The 22,522-nt window shown below is 36.5% G+C and overlaps 4 non-coding genes across 4 annotated transcripts; all 4 read left to right on the top strand.

Annotated features, from left to right (window-relative positions):
• The first annotated feature begins 17,150 nt into the window (after window positions 1–17,150).
• trnat-agu (transfer RNA threonine (anticodon AGU)) lies at window positions 17,151–17,224 on the top strand. The gene has a single exon. It is a non-coding gene; the product is annotated as a tRNA-Thr (tRNA).
• A 795-nt stretch (window positions 17,225–18,019) lies between these two features.
• On the top strand, window positions 18,020–18,093 carry trnaa-agc (transfer RNA alanine (anticodon AGC)). The gene has a single exon. It is a non-coding gene; the product is annotated as a tRNA-Ala (tRNA).
• A 589-nt stretch (window positions 18,094–18,682) lies between these two features.
• Window positions 18,683–18,756, top strand: trnat-agu (transfer RNA threonine (anticodon AGU)). The gene has a single exon. It is a non-coding gene; the product is annotated as a tRNA-Thr (tRNA).
• Window positions 18,757–18,945: 189 nt separating this feature from the next.
• Window positions 18,946–19,023, top strand: trnas-acu (transfer RNA serine (anticodon ACU)). Its single transcript has one exon. It is a non-coding gene; the product is annotated as a tRNA-Ser (tRNA).
• Window positions 19,024–22,522: the final 3,499 nt, after the last annotated feature.

The following is a 22,522-nucleotide window of genomic DNA, read 5'->3' as shown; positions in this document are numbered from 1 at the left end:
GCGTTCATCAGTGAAGTGTGGGTGGAGATCAACGTCCAATGCTAGAAACTGTTTCTGTCACAACATCCGCTTTAACACAAACACAAAACTGCTTTCTCCACAGTTGAACAACAACGGTTGAACATTTATTGTGTAGCCTACAGCCGAGGTGTCAAAGTCAAGGCCCGGGGGCCCAGATCCGGCCCCCGATTGAATTATCTATTGTTATGTTTTGGAGGGAGTGTAGACGGCACAGACACAAGGTGGGCAGAGTAGCTCTATTTTTTTTATTATATTTATATACAGCTTGACACAGAAAACGTTTTGACTTTGAATCAGTCCATCTTGGATGAGTTCAGGCCTAGCAAAGAAGGCAGTGTTTCTGGGTGTTGTTGATAAATGGCATTTTGGAGTTTTAACCTTCACTTACACTGTAGTTACTGATAGGGTTGGGTATCGGGTATCGAGTATCAAGTATCGATTGGAACAGGGACTAACTTTCCGATTCTCCCGGAATCGTTCAAAAGTTTAAATTTCGATTCCTAGTTTCGATACCCAGTCTACCGAACGGAAAAAAAAAATAAGTCCGCCGACCAAAAGAAGAAGCCGCTGAACACCAACGAAGAAGCGCCCACCGCCATAAGTGTTAGCATAGCCGAGCCTACGTAGCCGAGCGAGTCAGTCAAGCGGCATAGCGGGCATCGGCGGTCGAAAGTGTGGCTTTATTTTACAAAAAAAAAATGAAATATCTGCGAAATGTAACACGTGGGACAGGACTGTTTGGTGCTTAGGAACATGAGGAAGCACCTCCGAGTTCATGGCGTACAAACAAATGCGTGTCCCGTCTTCGCCGCGCTGCGCCGACAGTCCTCTGCCTCTTCTTCTGGCTCCGGCTCCGACGCCCAGCCAGGCACCTCGGTGACTGCACTGCAGTCTGAATCCGGTAAGTAAAACAATATATATGCAATAAATAATGTGTTTTGCGCCAATGTTGAGGCAGCTAACAAATTAGCCAGCATATTTTTTCATAGACAATTTCCAAGCTGCTAGCCAGGCTCCGCCATGTGCTCAGCGTACTCCGTTCACCGTAGCGGCAATGGGGAAGATGTCGCTGCCACAGACGGAAGAGTGCCACAGAAAGGTCACTGCACACATAGTCCAAAGACTGCATCCCTTTTCAGAGGTGGAATCTCCAACATTTAGCTTAGTTAAGCAATAATGTTAGAGCTAAGCTAATTGATGCTGGGCTAAACAGTAACAGCAACATTACATCTTTGTTTATGTTTGCAGGGATATGGTGAAAACTCTCAACCCAAGATACATACCACCTTACAGGGACTACCTGGGAAACACATTGATTGGTACATTGACATGATACAAGAAGAATCGGAATCGACAATCGTCAGGAATCTGAATCGAAACAAAGAATTGGAATCAGAATTGGAATCGTTCGAATTCCAACGATACCCAACCCTAGTTAATGACAGTGTTTTTTCTGAAGTGTTCCTTAGCCCATGTGGTGATATCCTTCACTCACTGATGTTGCTTACAGATGCAGTACCGCCTGAGGGATCGAAGGTCCACAATATCATGGCTTACGTGCAGTGATTTCTCCAGATTCTCTGAAGCTTTTGATGATATTACGCACCGTAGATGTTGAAATCCCTAAATTCTTTGCAATAGCTCATTGAGAAATTGTGTTCTTAAACTGCTCGACAATTTTCTCACGCATTTGTTGACAAAGTGGTGACCCTCGCCCCATTCTTGTTTGTGAACAACTGAGCGTTTCATGGAAGCTGCTTTTATAGCCAATCATGGCACCCACCTGTTCCCAATTAGCCTGCACACCTGTGGGATGTTCCACATAAGTGTTTGATGAGCATTCCTCAACTTTCCCAGTCTTTTTTGCCACTTGTGCCAGCTTTTTTGAAACATGTTGCAGGCAACACATTCCAAATGAGCTAATATTTGCAAAGAAAATAACGTTTTCCAGTTTGAACGTTAAATATCTTGTCTTTGCAGTCGATTCAATTGAATATAAGTTGAAAAGGATTTGCAAATCATTGTATTCTGTTTTTATTTAGCATTTACACAACCTGCCAACTTCATTCCTGCCTTGAGCGTACAATTGTGTTAAAGCGCAGCTCTAGAAAAGAGAAAGGTAAAATTTTTTTGTTCATCCATTTTGCCCAAAAAAGAGTTTGGTGTTGAAAAATGAAAGTCACTCTTGCTGTCTAAGAGAATGTTTGTTTGTTTGTTTGTTTGTTTATCTCCAGTCCTAAATGTGGTTTAGTCCGCCACCATTTTTAAAGTCAGACTAGTGAAGAATGTTGTCGTTTGGCCTTTGAACACAGGAAGGTGCCACTTGTGATGTCATCTTGGTTGTGTTCTCATTTATGTTCAGAAAGATGTCTGCCCTCATTGACCTTCTGTCACTGGTGGGAGTTACTTCAATGCCAGTGGATCTTTTATTTGTGTCACTTCAAACATGTACTTTGTCACATGTATTTGTGTCACTTCAAACATGTACTTTGTCACATGTATTTGTGTCACTTCAAACATGTACTTTGTCACATGTATTTGTGTCACTTCAAACATGTACTTTGTCACATGTATTTGTGTCACTTCAAACATGTACTTTGTCACACGTATTTGTGTCACTTCAAACATGTACTTTGTCACATGTATTTGTGTCACTTCAAACATTTACTTTGTCACATGTATTTGTGTCACTTCAAACATGTACTTTGTCACATGTATTTGTGTCACTTCAAACATGTACTTTGTCACATGTATTTGTGTCACTTCAAACATGTACTTTGTTACATGTATTTGTGTCACTTCAAACATGTACTTTGTCACATGTATTTGTGTCACTTCAAACATGTACTTTGTCACATGTATTTGTGTCACTTCAAACATGTACTTTGTCACATGTATTTGTGTCACTTCAAACATGTACTTTGTCACATGTATTTGTGTCACTTCAAACATGTACTTTGTCACACGTATTTGTGTCACTTCAAACATGTACTTTGTCACATGTATTTGTGTCACTTCAAACATGTACTTTGTCACATGTATTTGTGTCACTTCAAACATGTACTTTGTCACATGTATTTGTGTCACTTCAAACATGTACTTTGTCACATGTATTTGTGTCACTTCAAACATGTACTTTGTTACATGTATTTGTGTCACTTCAAACATGTACTTTGTCACATGTATTTGTGTCACTTCAAGCATGTACTTTGTCACAGTCTGTGTCACTTGGAACATGTACTTTGTCACATGTATTTGTGTCACTTCAAGCATGTACTTTGTCACAGTTTGTGTCACTTGGAACATGTACTTTGTCACATGTATTTGTGTCACTTCAAACATGTACTTTGTCACATGTTTTTGTGTCACTTCAAACATGTACGTTGTTACATGTATTTGTGTCACTTCAAACATGTACTTTGTCACATGTATTTGTGTCACTTCAAACATGTACTTTGTCACATGTATTTGTGTCACTTCAAACATGTACTTTGTCACATGTATTTGTGTCACTTCAAACATGTACTTTGTCACATGTATTTGTGTCACTTCAAGCATGTACTTTGTCACATGTATTTGTGTCACTTCAAACATGTACTTTGTCACATGTATTTGTGTCACTTCAAACATGTACTTTGTCACATGTATTTGTGTCACTTCAAACATGTACTTTGTCACATGTATTTGTGTCACTTCAAACATGTACTTTGTCACATGTATTTGTGTCACTTCAAACATGTACTTTGTTACATGTATTTGTGTCACTTCAAACATGTACTTTGTCACATGTATTTGTGTCACTTCAAGCATGTACTTTGTCACAGTCTGTGTCACTTGGAACATGTACTTTGTCACATGTATTTGTGTCACTTCAAGCATGTACTTTGTCACAGTTTGTGTCACTTGGAACATGTACTTTGTCACATGTATTTGTGTCACTTCAAACATGTACTTTGTCACATGTTTTTGTGTCACTTCAAACATGTACTTTGTCACATGTATTTGTGTCACTTCAAACATGTACTTTGTCACATGTATTTGTGTCACTTCAAACATGTACTTTGTCACATGTATTTGTGTCACTTCAAACATGTACTTTGTCACATGTATTTGTGTCACTTCAAACATGTACTTTGTCACATGTATTTGTGTCACTTCAAGCATGTACTTTGTCACATGTATTTGTGTCACTTCAAACATGTACTTTGTCACATGTATTTGTGTCACTTCAAACATGTACTTTGTCACATGTATTTGTGTCACTTCAAACATGTACTTTGTTACATGTATTTGTGTCACTTCAAACATGTACTTTGTCACATGTATTTGTGTCACTTCAAGCATGTACTTTGTCACAGTCTGTGTCACTTGGAACATGTACTTTGTCACATGTATTTGTGTCACTTCAAACATGTACTTTGTCACAGTTTGTGTCACTTGGAACATGTACTTTGTCACATGTATTTGTGTCACTTCAAACATGTACTTTGTCACATGTTTTTGTGTCACTTCAAACATGTACTTTGTTACATGTATTTGTGTCACTTCAAACATGTACTTTGTCACATGTATTTGTGTCACTTCAAACATGTACTTTGTCACATGTATTTGTGTCACTTCAAACATGTACTTTGTCACATGTATTTGTGTCACTTCAAACATGTACTTTGTCACATGTATTTGTGTCACTTCAAGCATGTACTTTGTCACATGTATTTGTGTCACTTCAAACATGTACTTTGTCACATGTATTTGTGTCACTTCAAACATGTACTTTGTCACATGTATTTGTGTCACTTCAAACATGTACTTTGTCACAGTCTGTGTCACTTGGAACATGTACTTTGTCACATGTATTTTTGTCACTTCAAACATGTACTTTGTTACATGTATTTGTGTCACTTCAAACATGTACTTTGTCACATGTATTTGTGTCACCTCAAACATGTACTTTGTCACATGTATTTGTGTCACTTCACACATGTACTTTGTTACATGTATTTGTGTCACTTCAGACATGTACTTTGTCACATGTATTTGTGTCACTTCAAACATGTACTTTGTCACATGTATTTGTGTCACTTCAAACATGTACTTTGTCACATGTATTTGTGTCACTTCAAGCATGTACTTTGTCACATGTATTTGTGTCACTTCAAACATGTACTTTGTCACATGTATTTGTGTCACTTCAAACATGTACTTTGTCACATGTATTTGTGTCACTTCAAACATGTACTTTGTCACAGTCTGTGTCACTTGGAACATGTACTTTGTCACATGTATTTGTGTCACTTCAAACATGTACTTTGTTACATGTATTTGTGTCACTTCAAACATGTACTTTGTCACATGTATTTGTGTTACTTCAAACATGTACTTTGTCACATGTATTTGTGTCACTTCAAACATGTACTTTGTCACATGTATTTGTGTCACTTCAAACATGTACTTTGTCACATGTATTTGTGTCACTTCAAACATGTACTTTGTCACATGTATTTGTGTCACTTCAAGCATGTACTTTGTCACATGTATTTGTGTAACTTCAAACATGTACTTAGTCACATGTATTTGTGTCACTTGGAACATGTACTTTGTCACATGTATTTGTGTCACTTCAAACATGTACTTTGTTACATGTATTTGTGTCACTTCAAACATGTACTTTGTCACATGTATTTGTGTCACTTCAAACATGTACTTTGTCACATGTATTTGTGCCACTTCAAACATGTACTTTGTCACATGTATTTGTGTCACTTCAAACATGTACTTTGTCACATGTATTTGTGTCACTTCAAACATGTACTTTGTCACATGTATTTGTGTCACCTCAAACATGTACTTTGTCACATGTATTTGTGTCACTTCAAACATGTACTTTGTCACATGTATTTGTGTCACTTCAAACATGTACTTTGTCACATGTATTTGTGTCACTTCAAACATGTACTTTGTCACATGTATTTGTGTCACTTCAAACATGTACTTTGTCACATGTATTTGTGTCACTTCAAACATGTAGTTTGTCACATGTATTTGTGTCACTTCAAACATGTACTTTGTCACATGTATTTGTGTCACCTCAAACATGTACTTTGTCACATGTATTTGTGTCACTTCAAACATGTACTTTGTCACATGTATTTGTGTCACTTCAAACATGTACTTTGTCACATGTATTTGTGTCACTTCAAACATGTACTTTGTCACATGTATTTGTGTCACTTCAAACATGTACTTTGTCACATGTATTTGTGTCACTTCAAACATGTACTTTGTCACTTGTATTTGTGTCACTTCAAACATGTACTTTGTCACATGTATTTGTGTCACTTCAAACATGTACTTTGTCACATGTATTTGTGTCACTTCAAACATGTACTTTGTCACATGTATTTGTGTCACTTCAAACATGTACTTTGTCACATGTATTTGTGTCACTTCAAGTATGTACTTTGTCACTTGTATTTGTGTCACTTCAAACATGTACTTTGTCACATGTATTTGTGTCACTTCAAACATGTACTTTGTCACATGTATTTGTGTCACTTCAAGTATGTACTTTGTCACATGTATTTGTGTCACTTCAAACATGTACTTTGTCACATGTATTTGTGTCACTTCAAGCATGTACTTTGTCACATGTATTTGTGTCACTTCAAACATGTACTTTGTCACATGTATTTGTGTCACTTCAAACATGTACTTTGTCACATGTATTTGTGTCACTTCAAACATGTACTTTGTCACAGTCTGTGTCACTTGGAACATGTACTTTGTCACATGTATTTTTGTCACTTCAAACATGTACTTTGTTACATGTATTTGTGTCACTTCAAACATGTACTTTGTCACATGTATTTGTGTCACCTCAAACATGTACTTTGTCACATGTATTTGTGTCACTTCACACATGTACTTTGTTACATGTATTTGTGTCACTTCAGACATGTACTTTGTCACATGTATTTGTGTCACTTCAAACATGTACTTTGTCACATGTATTTGTGTCACTTCAAACATGTACTTTGTCACATGTATTTGTGTCACTTCAAGCATGTACTTTGTCACATGTATTTGTGTCACTTCAAACATGTACTTTGTCACATGTATTTGTGTCACTTCAAACATGTACTTTGTCACATGTATTTGTGTCACTTCAAACATGTACTTTGTCACAGTCTGTGTCACTTGGAACATGTACTTTGTCACATGTATTTGTGTCACTTCAAACATGTACTTTGTTACATGTATTTGTGTCACTTCAAACATGTACTTTGTCACATGTATTTGTGTTACTTCAAACATGTACTTTGTCACATGTATTTGTGTCACTTCAAACATGTACTTTGTCACATGTATTTGTGTCACTTCAAACATGTACTTTGTCACATGTATTTGTGTCACTTCAAACATGTACTTTGTCACATGTATTTGTGTCACTTCAAGCATGTACTTTGTCACATGTATTTGTGTAACTTCAAACATGTACTTAGTCACATGTATTTGTGTCACTTGGAACATGTACTTTGTCACATGTATTTGTGTCACTTCAAACATGTACTTTGTTACATGTATTTGTGTCACTTCAAACATGTACTTTGTCACATGTATTTGTGTCACTTCAAACATGTACTTTGTCACATGTATTTGTGCCACTTCAAACATGTACTTTGTCACATGTATTTGTGTCACTTCAAACATGTACTTTGTCACATGTATTTGTGTCACTTCAAACATGTACTTTGTCACATGTATTTGTGTCACCTCAAACATGTACTTTGTCACATGTATTTGTGTCACTTCAAACATGTACTTTGTCACATGTATTTGTGTCACTTCAAACATGTACTTTGTCACATGTATTTGTGTCACTTCAAACATGTACTTTGTCACATGTATTTGTGTCACTTCAAACATGTACTTTGTCACATGTATTTGTGTCACTTCAAACATGTAGTTTGTCACATGTATTTGTGTCACTTCAAACATGTACTTTGTCACATGTATTTGTGTCACCTCAAACATGTACTTTGTCACATGTATTTGTGTCACTTCAAACATGTACTTTGTCACATGTATTTGTGTCACTTCAAACATGTACTTTGTCACATGTATTTGTGTCACTTCAAACATGTACTTTGTCACATGTATTTGTGTCACTTCAAACATGTACTTTGTCACATGTATTTGTGTCACTTCAAACATGTACTTTGTCACTTGTATTTGTGTCACTTCAAACATGTACTTTGTCACATGTATTTGTGTCACTTCAAACATGTACTTTGTCACATGTATTTGTGTCACTTCAAACATGTACTTTGTCACATGTATTTGTGTCACTTCAAACATGTACTTTGTCACATGTATTTGTGTCACTTCAAGTATGTACTTTGTCACTTGTATTTGTGTCACTTCAAACATGTACTTTGTCACATGTATTTGTGTCACTTCAAACATGTACTTTGTCACATGTATTTGTGTCACTTCAAACATGTACTTTGTCACATGTATTTGTGTCACTTCAAACATGTACTTTGTCACATGTATTTGTGTCACTTCAAACATGTACTTTGTCACATGTATTTGTGTCACTTCAAGCATGTACTTTGTCACATGTATTTGTGTCACTTCAAACATGTACTTTGTCACATGTATTTGTGGCACTTCAAACATGTACTTTGTCACATGTATTTGTGTCACTTCAAACATGTACTTTGTCACAGTCTGTGTCACTTGAAACATGTACTTTGTCACAGTCTGTGTCACTTGGAACATGTACTTTGTCACATGTATTTGTGTCACTTCAAACATGTACTTTGTCACATGTATTTGTGTCACTTCAAACATGTACTTTGTCACATGTATTTGTGTCACTTCAAACATGTACTTTGTCACATGTATTTGTGTCACTTGAAACATGTACTTTGTCACATGTATTTGTGTCACTTCAAACATGTACTTTGTCACATGTATTTGTGTCACTTCAAACATGTACTTTGTCACATGTATTTGTGTCACTTCAAACATGTACTTTGTCACATGTATTTGTGTCACTTCAAACATGTACTTTGTCACACGTATTTGTGTCACTTCAAACATGTACTTTGTCACATGTATTTGTGTCACTTCAAACATGTACTTTGTCACATGTATTTGTGTCACTTCAAACATGTACTTTGTCACATGTATTTGTGTCACTTGAAACATGTACTTTGTCACATGTATTTGTGTCACTTCAAACATGTACTTTGTCACATGTATTTGTGTCACTTCAAACATGTACTTTGTCACATGTATTTGTGTCACTTCAAACATGTACTTTGTCACATGTATTTGTGTCACTTCAAACATGTACTTTGTCACATGTATTTGTGTCACTTCAAACATGTACTTTGTTACATGTATTTGTGTCACTTCAAACATGTACTTTGTCACATGTATTTGTGTCACTTCAAGCATGTACTTTGTCACAGTCTGTGTCACTTGGAACATGTACTTTGTCACATGTATTTGTGTCACTTCAAACATGTACTTTGTCACATGTATTTGTGTCACTTGGAACATATACTTTGTCACATGTATTTGTGTCACTTCAAACATGTACTTTGTCACATGTATTTGTGTCACTTCAAACATGTACTTTGTCACATGTATTTGTGTCACTTCAAACATGTACTTTGTCACATGTATTTGTGTCACTTCAAACATGTACTTTGTCACATGTATTTGTGTCACTTCAAACATGTACTTTGTCACACGTATTTTTGTCACTTCAAACATGTACTTTGTCACATGTATTTGTGTCACTTCAAACATGTACTTTGTCACACGTATTTGTGTCACTTCAAACATGTACTTTGTCACACGTATTTGTGTCACTTCAAACATGTACTTTGTCACATGTATTTGTGTCACTTCAAACATGTACTTTGTCACATGTATTTGTGTCACTTGGAACATGTACTTTGTCACATGTATTTGTGTCACTTCAAACATGTACTTTGTCACATGTATTTGTGTCACTTCAAACATGTACTTTGTCACATGTATTTGTGTCACTTCAAACATGTACTTTGTCACATGTATTTGTGTCACTTCAAACATGTACTTTGTCACATGTATTTGTGTCACTTCAAACATGTACTTTGTCACACGTATTTGTGTCACTTCAAACATGTACTTTGTCACATGTATTTGTGTCACTTCAAACATGTACTTTGTCACACGTATTTGTGTCACTTCAAACATGTACTTTGTCACACGTATTTGTGTCACTTCAAACATGTACTTTGTCACATGTATTTGTGTCACTTCAAACATGTACTTTGTCACACGTATTTGTGTCACTTCAAACATGTACTTTGTCACATGTATTTGTGTCACTTCAAACATGTACTTTGTCACACGTATTTGTGTCACTTCAAACATGTACTTTGTCACACGTATTTGTGTCACTTCAAACATGTACTTTGTCACATGTATTTGTGTCACTTCAAACATGTACTTTGTCACACGTATTTGTGTCACTTCAAACATGTACTTTGTCACATGTATTTGTGTCACTTGGAACATGTACTTTGTCACATGTATTTGTGTCACTTCAAACATGTACTTTGTCACATGTATTTGTGTCACTTCAAACATGTACTTTGTCACATGTATTTGTGTCACTTCAAACATGTACTTTGTCACATGTATTTGTGTCACTTCAAACATGTACTTTGTCACATGTATTTGTGTCACTTCAAACATGTACTTTGTCACATGTATTGGTGTCACTTCAAACATGTACTTTGTCACATGTATTGGTGTCACTTCAAACATGTACTTTGTCACATGTATTTGTGTCACTTCAAACATGTACTTTGTCACATGTATTTGTGTCACTTCAAACATGTACTTTGTCACATGTATTTGTGTCACTTCAAGCATGTACTTTGTCACATGTATTTGTGTAACTTCAAACATGTACTTAGTCACATGTATTTGTGTCACTTGGAACATGTACTTTGTCACATGTATTTGTGTCACTTCAAACATGTACTTTGTTACATGTATTTGTGTCACTTCAAACATGTACTTTGTCACATGTATTTGTGTCACTTCAAACATGTACTTTGTCACATGTATTTGTGCCACTTCAAACATGTACTTTGTCACATGTATTTGTGTCACTTCAAACATGTACTTTGTCACATGTATTTGTGTCACTTCAAACATGTACTTTGTCACATGTATTTGTGTCACCTCAAACATGTACTTTGTCACATGTATTTGTGTCACTTCAAACATGTACTTTGTCACATGTATTTGTGTCACTTCAAACATGTACTTTGTCACATGTATTTGTGTCACTTCAAACATGTACTTTGTCACATGTATTTGTGTCACTTCAAACATGTACTTTGTCACATGTATTTGTGTCACTTCAAACATGTAGTTTGTCACATGTATTTGTGTCACTTCAAACATGTACTTTGTCACATGTATTTGTGTCACCTCAAACATGTACTTTGTCACATGTATTTGTGTCACTTCAAACATGTACTTTGTCACATGTATTTGTGTCACTTCAAACATGTACTTTGTCACATGTATTTGTGTCACTTCAAACATGTACTTTGTCACATGTATTTGTGTCACTTCAAACATGTACTTTGTCACATGTATTTGTGTCACTTCAAACATGTACTTTGTCACTTGTATTTGTGTCACTTCAAACATGTACTTTGTCACATGTATTTGTGTCACTTCAAACATGTACTTTGTCACATGTATTTGTGTCACTTCAAACATGTACTTTGTCACATGTATTTGTGTCACTTCAAACATGTACTTTGTCACATGTATTTGTGTCACTTCAAGTATGTACTTTGTCACTTGTATTTGTGTCACTTCAAACATGTACTTTGTCACATGTATTTGTGTCACTTCAAACATGTACTTTGTCACATGTATTTGTGTCACTTCAAGTATGTACTTTGTCACATGTATTTGTGTCACTTCAAACATGTACTTTGTCACATGTATTTGTGTCACTTCAAGCATGTACTTTGTCACATGTATTTGTGTCACTTCAAACATGTACTTTGTCACATGTATTTGTGTCACTTCAAACATGTACTTTGTCACATGTATTTGTGTCACTTCAAACATGTACTTTGTCACAGTCTGTGTCACTTGGAACATGTACTTTGTCACATGTATTTTTGTCACTTCAAACATGTACTTTGTTACATGTATTTGTGTCACTTCAAACATGTACTTTGTCACATGTATTTGTGTCACCTCAAACATGTACTTTGTCACATGTATTTGTGTCACTTCACACATGTACTTTGTTACATGTATTTGTGTCACTTCAGACATGTACTTTGTCACATGTATTTGTGTCACTTCAAACATGTACTTTGTCACATGTATTTGTGTCACTTCAAACATGTACTTTGTCACATGTATTTGTGTCACTTCAAGCATGTACTTTGTCACATGTATTTGTGTCACTTCAAACATGTACTTTGTCACATGTATTTGTGTCACTTCAAACATGTACTTTGTCACATGTATTTGTGTCACTTCAAACATGTACTTTGTCACAGTCTGTGTCACTTGGAACATGTACTTTGTCACATGTATTTGTGTCACTTCAAACATGTACTTTGTTACATGTATTTGTGTCACTTCAAACATGTACTTTGTCACATGTATTTGTGTTACTTCAAACATGTACTTTGTCACATGTATTTGTGTCACTTCAAACATGTACTTTGTCACATGTATTTGTGTCACTTCAAACATGTACTTTGTCACATGTATTTGTGTCACTTCAAACATGTACTTTGTCACATGTATTTGTGTCACTTCAAGCATGTACTTTGTCACATGTATTTGTGTAACTTCAAACATGTACTTAGTCACATGTATTTGTGTCACTTGGAACATGTACTTTGTCACATGTATTTGTGTCACTTCAAACATGTACTTTGTTACATGTATTTGTGTCACTTCAAACATGTACTTTGTCACATGTATTTGTGTCACTTCAAACATGTACTTTGTCACATGTATTTGTGCCACTTCAAACATGTACTTTGTCACATGTATTTGTGTCACTTCAAACATGTACTTTGTCACATGTATTTGTGTCACTTCAAACATGTACTTTGTCACATGTATTTGTGTCACCTCAAACATGTACTTTGTCACATGTATTTGTGTCACTTCAAACATGTACTTTGTCACATGTATTTGTGTCACTTCAAACATGTACTTTGTCACATGTATTTGTGTCACTTCAAACATGTACTTTGTCACATGTATTTGTGTCACTTCAAACATGTACTTTGTCACATGTATTTGTGTCACTTCAAACATGTAGTTTGTCACATGTATTTGTGTCACTTCAAACATGTACTTTGTCACATGTATTTGTGTCACCTCAAACATGTACTTTGTCACATGTATTTGTGTCACTTCAAACATGTACTTTGTCACATGTATTTGTGTCACTTCAAACATGTACTTTGTCACATGTATTTGTGTCACTTCAAACATGTACTTTGTCACATGTATTTGTGTCACTTCAAACATGTACTTTGTCACATGTATTTGTGTCACTTCAAACATGTACTTTGTCACTTGTATTTGTGTCACTTCAAACATGTACTTTGTCACATGTATTTGTGTCACTTCAAACATGTACTTTGTCACATGTATTTGTGTCACTTCAAACATGTACTTTGTCACATGTATTTGTGTCACTTCAAACATGTACTTTGTCACATGTATTTGTGTCACTTCAAGTATGTACTTTGTCACTTGTATTTGTGTCACTTCAAACATGTACTTTGTCACATGTATTTGTGTCACTTCAAACATGTACTTTGTCACATGTATTTGTGTCACTTCAAACATGTACTTTGTCACATGTATTTGTGTCACTTCAAACATGTACTTTGTCACATGTATTTGTGTCACTTCAAACATGTACTTTGTCACATGTATTTGTGTCACTTCAAGCATGTACTTTGTCACATGTATTTGTGTCACTTCAAACATGTACTTTGTCACATGTATTTGTGGCACTTCAAACATGTACTTTGTCACATGTATTTGTGTCACTTCAAACATGTACTTTGTCACAGTCTGTGTCACTTGAAACATGTACTTTGTCACAGTCTGTGTCACTTGGAACATGTACTTTGTCACATGTATTTGTGTCACTTCAAACATGTACTTTGTCACATGTATTTGTGTCACTTCAAACATGTACTTTGTCACATGTATTTGTGTCACTTCAAACATGTACTTTGTCACATGTATTTGTGTCACTTGAAACATGTACTTTGTCACATGTATTTGTGTCACTTCAAACATGTACTTTGTCACATGTATTTGTGTCACTTCAAACATGTACTTTGTCACATGTATTTGTGTCACTTCAAACATGTACTTTGTCACATGTATTTGTGTCACTTCAAACATGTACTTTGTCACACGTATTTGTGTCACTTCAAACATGTACTTTGTCACATGTATTTGTGTCACTTCAAACATGTACTTTGTCACATGTATTTGTGTCACTTCAAACATGTACTTTGTCACATGTATTTGTGTCACTTGAAACATGTACTTTGTCACATGTATTTGTGTCACTTCAAACATGTACTTTGTCACATGTATTTGTGTCACTTCAAACATGTACTTTGTCACATGTATTTGTGTCACTTCAAACATGTACTTTGTCACATGTATTTGTGTCACTTCAAACATGTACTTTGTCACATGTATTTGTGTCACTTCAAACATGTACTTTGTTACATGTATTTGTGTCACTTCAAACATGTACTTTGTCACATGTATTTGTGTCACTTCAAGCATGTACTTTGTCACAGTCTGTGTCACTTGGAACATGTACTTTGTCACATGTATTTGTGTCACTTCAAACATGTACTTTGTCACATGTATTTGTGTCACTTGGAACATATACTTTGTCACATGTATTTGTGTCACTTCAAACATGTACTTTGTCACATGTATTTGTGTCACTTCAAACATGTACTTTGTCACATGTATTTGTGTCACTTCAAACATGTACTTTGTCACATGTATTTGTGTCACTTCAAACATGTACTTTGTCACATGTATTTGTGTCACTTCAAACATGTACTTTGTCACACGTATTTTTGTCACTTCAAACATGTACTTTGTCACATGTATTTGTGTCACTTCAAACATGTACTTTGTCACACGTATTTGTGTCACTTCAAACATGTACTTTGTCACACGTATTTGTGTCACTTCAAACATGTACTTTGTCACATGTATTTGTGTCACTTCAAACATGTACTTTGTCACATGTATTTGTGTCACTTGGAACATGTACTTTGTCACATGTATTTGTGTCACTTCAAACATGTACTTTGTCACATGTATTTGTGTCACTTCAAACATGTACTTTGTCACATGTATTTGTGTCACTTCAAACATGTACTTTGTCACATGTATTTGTGTCACTTCAAACATGTACTTTGTCACATGTATTTGTGTCACTTCAAACATGTACTTTGTCACACGTATTTGTGTCACTTCAAACATGTACTTTGTCACATGTATTTGTGTCACTTCAAACATGTACTTTGTCACACGTATTTGTGTCACTTCAAACATGTACTTTGTCACACGTATTTGTGTCACTTCAAACATGTACTTTGTCACATGTATTTGTGTCACTTCAAACATGTACTTTGTCACACGTATTTGTGTCACTTCAAACATGTACTTTGTCACATGTATTTGTGTCACTTCAAACATGTACTTTGTCACACGTATTTGTGTCACTTCAAACATGTACTTTGTCACACGTATTTGTGTCACTTCAAACATGTACTTTGTCACATGTATTTGTGTCACTTCAAACATGTACTTTGTCACACGTATTTGTGTCACTTCAAACATGTACTTTGTCACATGTATTTGTGTCACTTGGAACATGTACTTTGTCACATGTATTTGTGTCACTTCAAACATGTACTTTGTCACATGTATTTGTGTCACTTCAAACATGTACTTTGTCACATGTATTTGTGTCACTTCAAACATGTACTTTGTCACATGTATTTGTGTCACTTCAAACATGTACTTTGTCACATGTATTTGTGTCACTTCAAACATGTACTTTGTCACATGTATTGGTGTCACTTCAAACATGTACTTTGTCACATGTATTGGTGTCACTTCAAACATGTACTTTGTCACATGTATTTGTGTCACTTCAAACATGTACTTTGTCACATGTATTTGTGTCACTTCAAACATGTACTTTGTCACAGTCTGTGTCACTTTTTCTGTCGTTTTCCCCGTGTTTAATGTTTTTTTTCCTGTTTCGAGCTCTTATTTTTGTTCCACTTTCTGTTTGGGTTTGAGTCTTGCAGTGACTTCACTTGTGTAACAAGTTCTGTTCTACAGAGCCGCTCTTGATTAGTGATCAGAGTATTGACCTGCATCTGATCACTGGCCAGGAGGATTTATCCCCTATGGTGTTGCCTTCTTTGGGACACTGGCTGCTTCATTGACTGACATTCATGGTGTGACTTTCTGCCGGCATAGTCCTACTTATTGGACCTTCTCAATGCACTTTGCAAAAAAATATTTGAAAAAAATCAGTACATAAAAAATCATTGTAAAAACATGCGTTAAAAAAATCAGTGTATAAAAATTGTGTTTTAAAATTCAGAGTATAATAATTTAGTGTGTGTGTTTAATAATTCAGTATAAAATAGAAATCAGTATATAAAATTCAGTTTAAAAAACATTGTGCTTTAAAAAATTAGCGTTTTAAAAATCAGTATATAAAACTGCATTGTATAATCATTTAGTGTGTGTATAATAATTCAGTGTCAAAAAATCCAGTGTATAAAAATTATGTGTAGAAAATAAATCAGTATATAAACATTCAGTGTATAATAATCAATCAATCCATGAAAGTTTATTTATATATTCCTGTATCACAATTGTCTCAAAGGGCTGCACAAGCCACAATGAAATGAAACATTCCATGTGTGCAACTTATTGCAATGTTCCATTCAACACTGCAGAACACTTTCTGTCATGTTGTCAGTGGCGCTGTGGCTTAGTTGGTTAAAGTGCCTGTCTAGTAAACAGGAGATCCTGGGTTCGAATCCCAGCAGTGCCTTTTAGGGCTTTGCAAAGACAAATTCTGCTGTCTACTAATGGAAATAATGACAGTTGGAAATGTTTGCCTTTCCATGGGCTTCACGGTGGCAGAGGGGTTAGTGCGTCTGCCTCACAATACCAAGGTCCTGCAGTCCTGGGTTCAATCCCTGGCTGAGGATTTTTCTGTGTGGAGTTTGCATGTTCTACCCGTGAGTGCGTGGGTTACCTCCGGGTACTCCGGCTTCCTCCCACCTCCAAAGACATGCACCTGGGGATAGGCCCCTCCCACCTCCAAAGACATGCACCTGGGGATAGGCCCCTCCCACCTCCAAAGACATGCACCTGGGGATAAGCCCCTCCCACCTCCAAAGACATGCACCTGGGGATAGGCCCCTCCCACCTCCAAAGACATGCACCTGGGGATAGGTTGATTGGTCCCTAGTGTGGGAATGTTGTCTGTCTATCTGTGTTGGCCCTGCGATGAGGTGGCGACTTGTCCAGGGTGTACACCGCCTTCCGCCCGATTGTAGCTGAGATAGGCTCCAGCGACCCCAAAGGGAATAAGTGGTAGAAAATGGATGGATGCCTTTCCATGTTGCTTTCGAAAAACTGTCAATCTGCTTAAATAACACTTCTGCTGCTCCGTTGCACATTTTTACAGATTTGATTTTCAATCTCAGGTGGTGCTGAGGCTTAGTTGGTTTCAGTGCCGGTCTAGTATGCAGGAGATTCTAGGTTCAAATCCCAGTGGTTCCTTTTGAGGTGAAAGTAGCTCAGTGTGTGGATGTTTTAGACTGACAGAAGACTTGCAGGAGGTGCTGTGGCTTAGTTGGTTAAAGTGCCTGTCTAGCAAACAGGAGATCCTGGGTTTGAATCCCAGCAGTGTCTTGTAGGGCAGTGCAAGGACAAATTCCGCTGTCTACTAATGGGAATAATGACATTTGCCTTTCCATGTTGCTTTCGAAAAGCTGTGAATCTGCTTAAATAACACTTCTGCTGCTACGTTGCACATTTTTACAGATTGGATTGTCAATCAGATTTGCACATTTTTACAGATTTGATTGTCAAGCTCAGGTGGTGCTGTGTTTAAAGCGCCTGTCTTGCAAACCTGAGATCCTGGGTTGAAATGGATCACAGGTATTCTTGTCCACCTGCAGGCTCAGGCCAACCACTCTGAACATTGACACAGGAGTAGAATTTCAGGAGTTGCACAAGTGGTGCTGTGGCTTAGTTGCTTCAAGCACCTGCCGAGTAAACCGGCAATCCTGGGTCTGAAACCCGGCGTCGCCTTTTGGGCAGGACTAACTGGTATGCAAGGACAAGTTCCACCCTACCGATCAAACTTATGAAAACATATTAAATGTGCCTTTCTATGTGGCTTTGGAATGTCTGGGAGTCTGCAGAAATGCAACTTATTTGGGGTTCTGATGCAAATTTCCCCTTGCAGATTTAATTGTCCAGCTAGGAGATCTAACATGGTGCTGTGGCTTAGTTGGTTAAAGCGCCTGTCTAGTAAACAGGAGATCCTGGGTTCAAATCCCAGCAGTGCCTTTTAGGCAGCACAGACTCTGTATGCAAAGACAAATCTCACTGTCTAATAATCCAACTCATGACATTTGGAGATAGTTTCAATTGAAAAGCTGTGACTTAAATATCACTTCTGCTGCTACGTTGCACATTTTGACAGATTTGAGTGTCAATCAAATCTGTACATTTTTACATATTTGTTTAACAAGCTCAGGTGCTGCTGTGGCTTAGGTGGTCAAAGCACCTGTCTACTAAACAGGAGATCCTGGGTTCGAATCCCAAGCAGTACCTTGTAGACCAGCACAGATGCTGAATGCAATGATCGATCTCATGAAATAAATAAAAATTCAGTGTAAAAAAAATTCCAGTTTATATCAATTATGTGTAAAAAATAAATCAGCATATAAAAATTAAGGTATAATAATTGAGTGTGTGTATAAAAATTATGAGTAAAAAAAAAATCAGTATATAAAAGTCTCAGTGTAAACGTTGTGTTTTAAAAAATCAGTGTATGATAACTTAGTGTGTGTATAATACTTCAGTGTAAAAGAAATCCAGTGTATAAAAAATATGTATAAAAAAGAAATCAGTATATAAAAATTCAGTGTACAACACATTATGTGTCCTAAAAAAAAATCAGTGTATAAAAATATCAGTGTTTTAAAATTCAGTGCATAAAAATTCAGTGTATAATAATTCAGTGTAAAAAAAAAACAGTGTATAAAAAGTATGTGCAAAAAAAGTAAATCAGTATATAAAAATCTGTGTATAATAATTTAGTGTGTGTATAATACTTCATTTTTAAAATATCCAGTGTATAAAAAATGGTGTAAAAAAGAATTTTCAAATATCAATATTTGAAAATTCAGTGCATTAAGATTCAGTGTATAATAATTTTGTGTGTGTATAATAATGCAGTGTAAAAAGAATCCAGTGAATAAAAATGTGTAAAAAAGAAATCACCTTATAAAAATACAGTGTAAAATTCTCTGTGCTGCTGACCCGTCTCTGTTCGGGATGTTCTCCTGTTGGACTGGACTCTCACTATTATGTTAGATCCACTATGGACTGGACTCTCACTATTATGTTAGATCCACTATGGACTGGACTCTCACTATTATGTTAGATCCACTATGGACTGGACTCTCACTATTATGTTAGATCCACTATGGACTGGACTCTCACTATTATGTTAGATCCACTATGGACTGGACTCTCACTATTATGTTAGATCCACTATGGACTGGACTCTCACTATTATGTTAGATCCACTATGGACTGGACACTCACTATTATGTTAGATCCACTATGGACTGGACTCTCACACTATTATGTTAGATCCACTATGGACTGGACTCTCACTATTATGTTAGATCCACTATGGACTGGACCCTCACACTATTATGTTAGATCCACTATGGACTGGACTCTCACTATTATGTTAGATCCACTATGGACTGGACTCTCACTATTATGTTAGATCCACTATGGACTGGACTCTCACTATTATGTTAGATCCACTATGGACTGGACTCTCACTATTATGTTAGATCCACTATGGACTGGACTCTCACTATTATGTTAGATCCACTATGGACTGGACTCTCACACTATTATGTTAGATCCACTATGGACTGGACTCTCACTATTATGTTAGATCCACTATGGACTGGACCCTCACACTATTATGTTAGATCCACTATGGACTGGACTCTCACTATTATGTTAGATCCACTATGGACTGGACTCTCACTATTATGTTAGATCCACTATGGACTGGACTCTCACTATTATGTTAGATCCACTATGGACTGGACTCTCACTATTATGTTAGATCCACTATGGACTGGACTCTCACTATTATGTTAGATCCACTATGGACTGGACTCTCACTATTATGTTAGATCCACTATGGACTGGACTCTCACTATTATGTTAGATCCACTATGGACTGGACTCTCACACTATTATGTTAGATCCACTATGGACTGGACTCTCACTATTATGTCAGATCCACTATGGACTGGACTCTCACTATTATGTTAGATCCACTATGGACTGGACTCTCTCTATTATGTTAGATCCACTATGGACTGGACTCTCACTATTATGTTAGATCCACTATGGACTGGACTCTCACACTATTATGTTAGATCCACTATGGACTGGACTCTCACTATTATGTCAGATCCACTATGGACTGGACTCTTACTATTATGTTAGATCCACTATGGACTGGACTCTCTCTATTATGTTAGATCCACTATGGACTGGACTCTCACTATTATGTTAGATCCACTATGGACTGGACTCTCACTATTATGTTAGATCCACTATGGACTGGACTCTCACACTATTATGTCAGATCCACTATGGACTGGACTCTCACTATTATGTTAGATCCACTATGGACTGGAATCTCACTATTATGTTAGATCCACTATGGACTGGACTCTCACTATTATGTTAGATCCACTATGGACTGGACTCTCACTATTATGTTAGATCCACTATGGACTGGACTCTCACTATTATGTTAGATCCACTATGGGCTGGACTCTCTCTATTATGTTAGATCCACTATGGACTGGACTCTCACTATTATGTTAGATCCACTATGGACTGGACTCTCACTATTATGTTAGATCCACTATGGACTGGACTCTCACACTATTATGTCAGATCCACTATGGACTGGACTCTCACTATTATGTTAGATCCACTATGGACTGGACTCACACTATTATGTTAGATCCACTATGGACTGGACTCTCACTATTATGTTAGATCCACTATGGACTGGACTCTCACTATTATGTTAGATCCACTATGGACTGGACTCTCACTATTATGTTAGATCCACTATGGACTGGACTCTCACACTATTATGTTAGATCCACTATGGACTGGACTCTCACTATTATGTTAGATCCACTATGGACTGGACTCTCACACTATTATGTTAGATCCACTATGGACTGGACTCTCACTATTATGTTAGATCCACTATGGACTGGACTCTCACACTATTATGTTAGATCCACTATGGACTGGACTCTCACTATTATGTTAGATCCACTATGGACTGGACTCTCACTATTATGTTAGATCCACTATGGACTGGACTCTCACTATTATGTTAGATCCACTATGGACTGGACTCTCACTATTATGTCAGATCCACTATGGACTGGACTCTCACTATTATGTTAGATCCACTATGGACTGGACTCTCACTATTATGTTAGATCCACTATGGACTGGACTCTCACTATTATGTTAGATCCACTATGGACTGGACTCTCACTATTATGTTAGATCCACTATGGACTGGACTCTCACACTATTATGTTAGATCCACTATGGACTGGACTCTCACTATTATGTTAGATCCACTATGGACTGGACTCACACTATTATGTTAGATCCACTATGGACTGGACTCTCACTGTTATGTTAGATCCACTATGGACTGGACTCTCACACTATTATGTTAGATCCACTATGGACTGGACTCTCACTATTATGTTAGATCCACTATGGACTGGACTCACACTATTATGTTAGATCCACTATGGACTGGACTCTCACTGTTATGTTAGATCCACTATGGACTGGACTCTCACTATTATGTTAGATCCACTATGGACTGGACTCTCACTATTATGTTAGATCCACTATGGACTGGACTCTCACACTATTATGTTAGATCCACTATGGACTGGACTCTCACTATTATGTTAGATCCACTATGGACTGGACTCTCACTATTATGTTAGATCCACTATGG

The sequence above is a fragment of the Nerophis ophidion genome, linkage group LG17 (assembly GCF_033978795.1).
Source record: "Nerophis ophidion isolate RoL-2023_Sa linkage group LG17, RoL_Noph_v1.0, whole genome shotgun sequence".
Taxonomy (NCBI): domain Eukaryota; kingdom Metazoa; phylum Chordata; class Actinopteri; order Syngnathiformes; family Syngnathidae; genus Nerophis; species Nerophis ophidion.
Note: the sequence above shows the minus strand (reverse complement) of the source record. Positions and strands in the feature narration are given on the sequence as shown.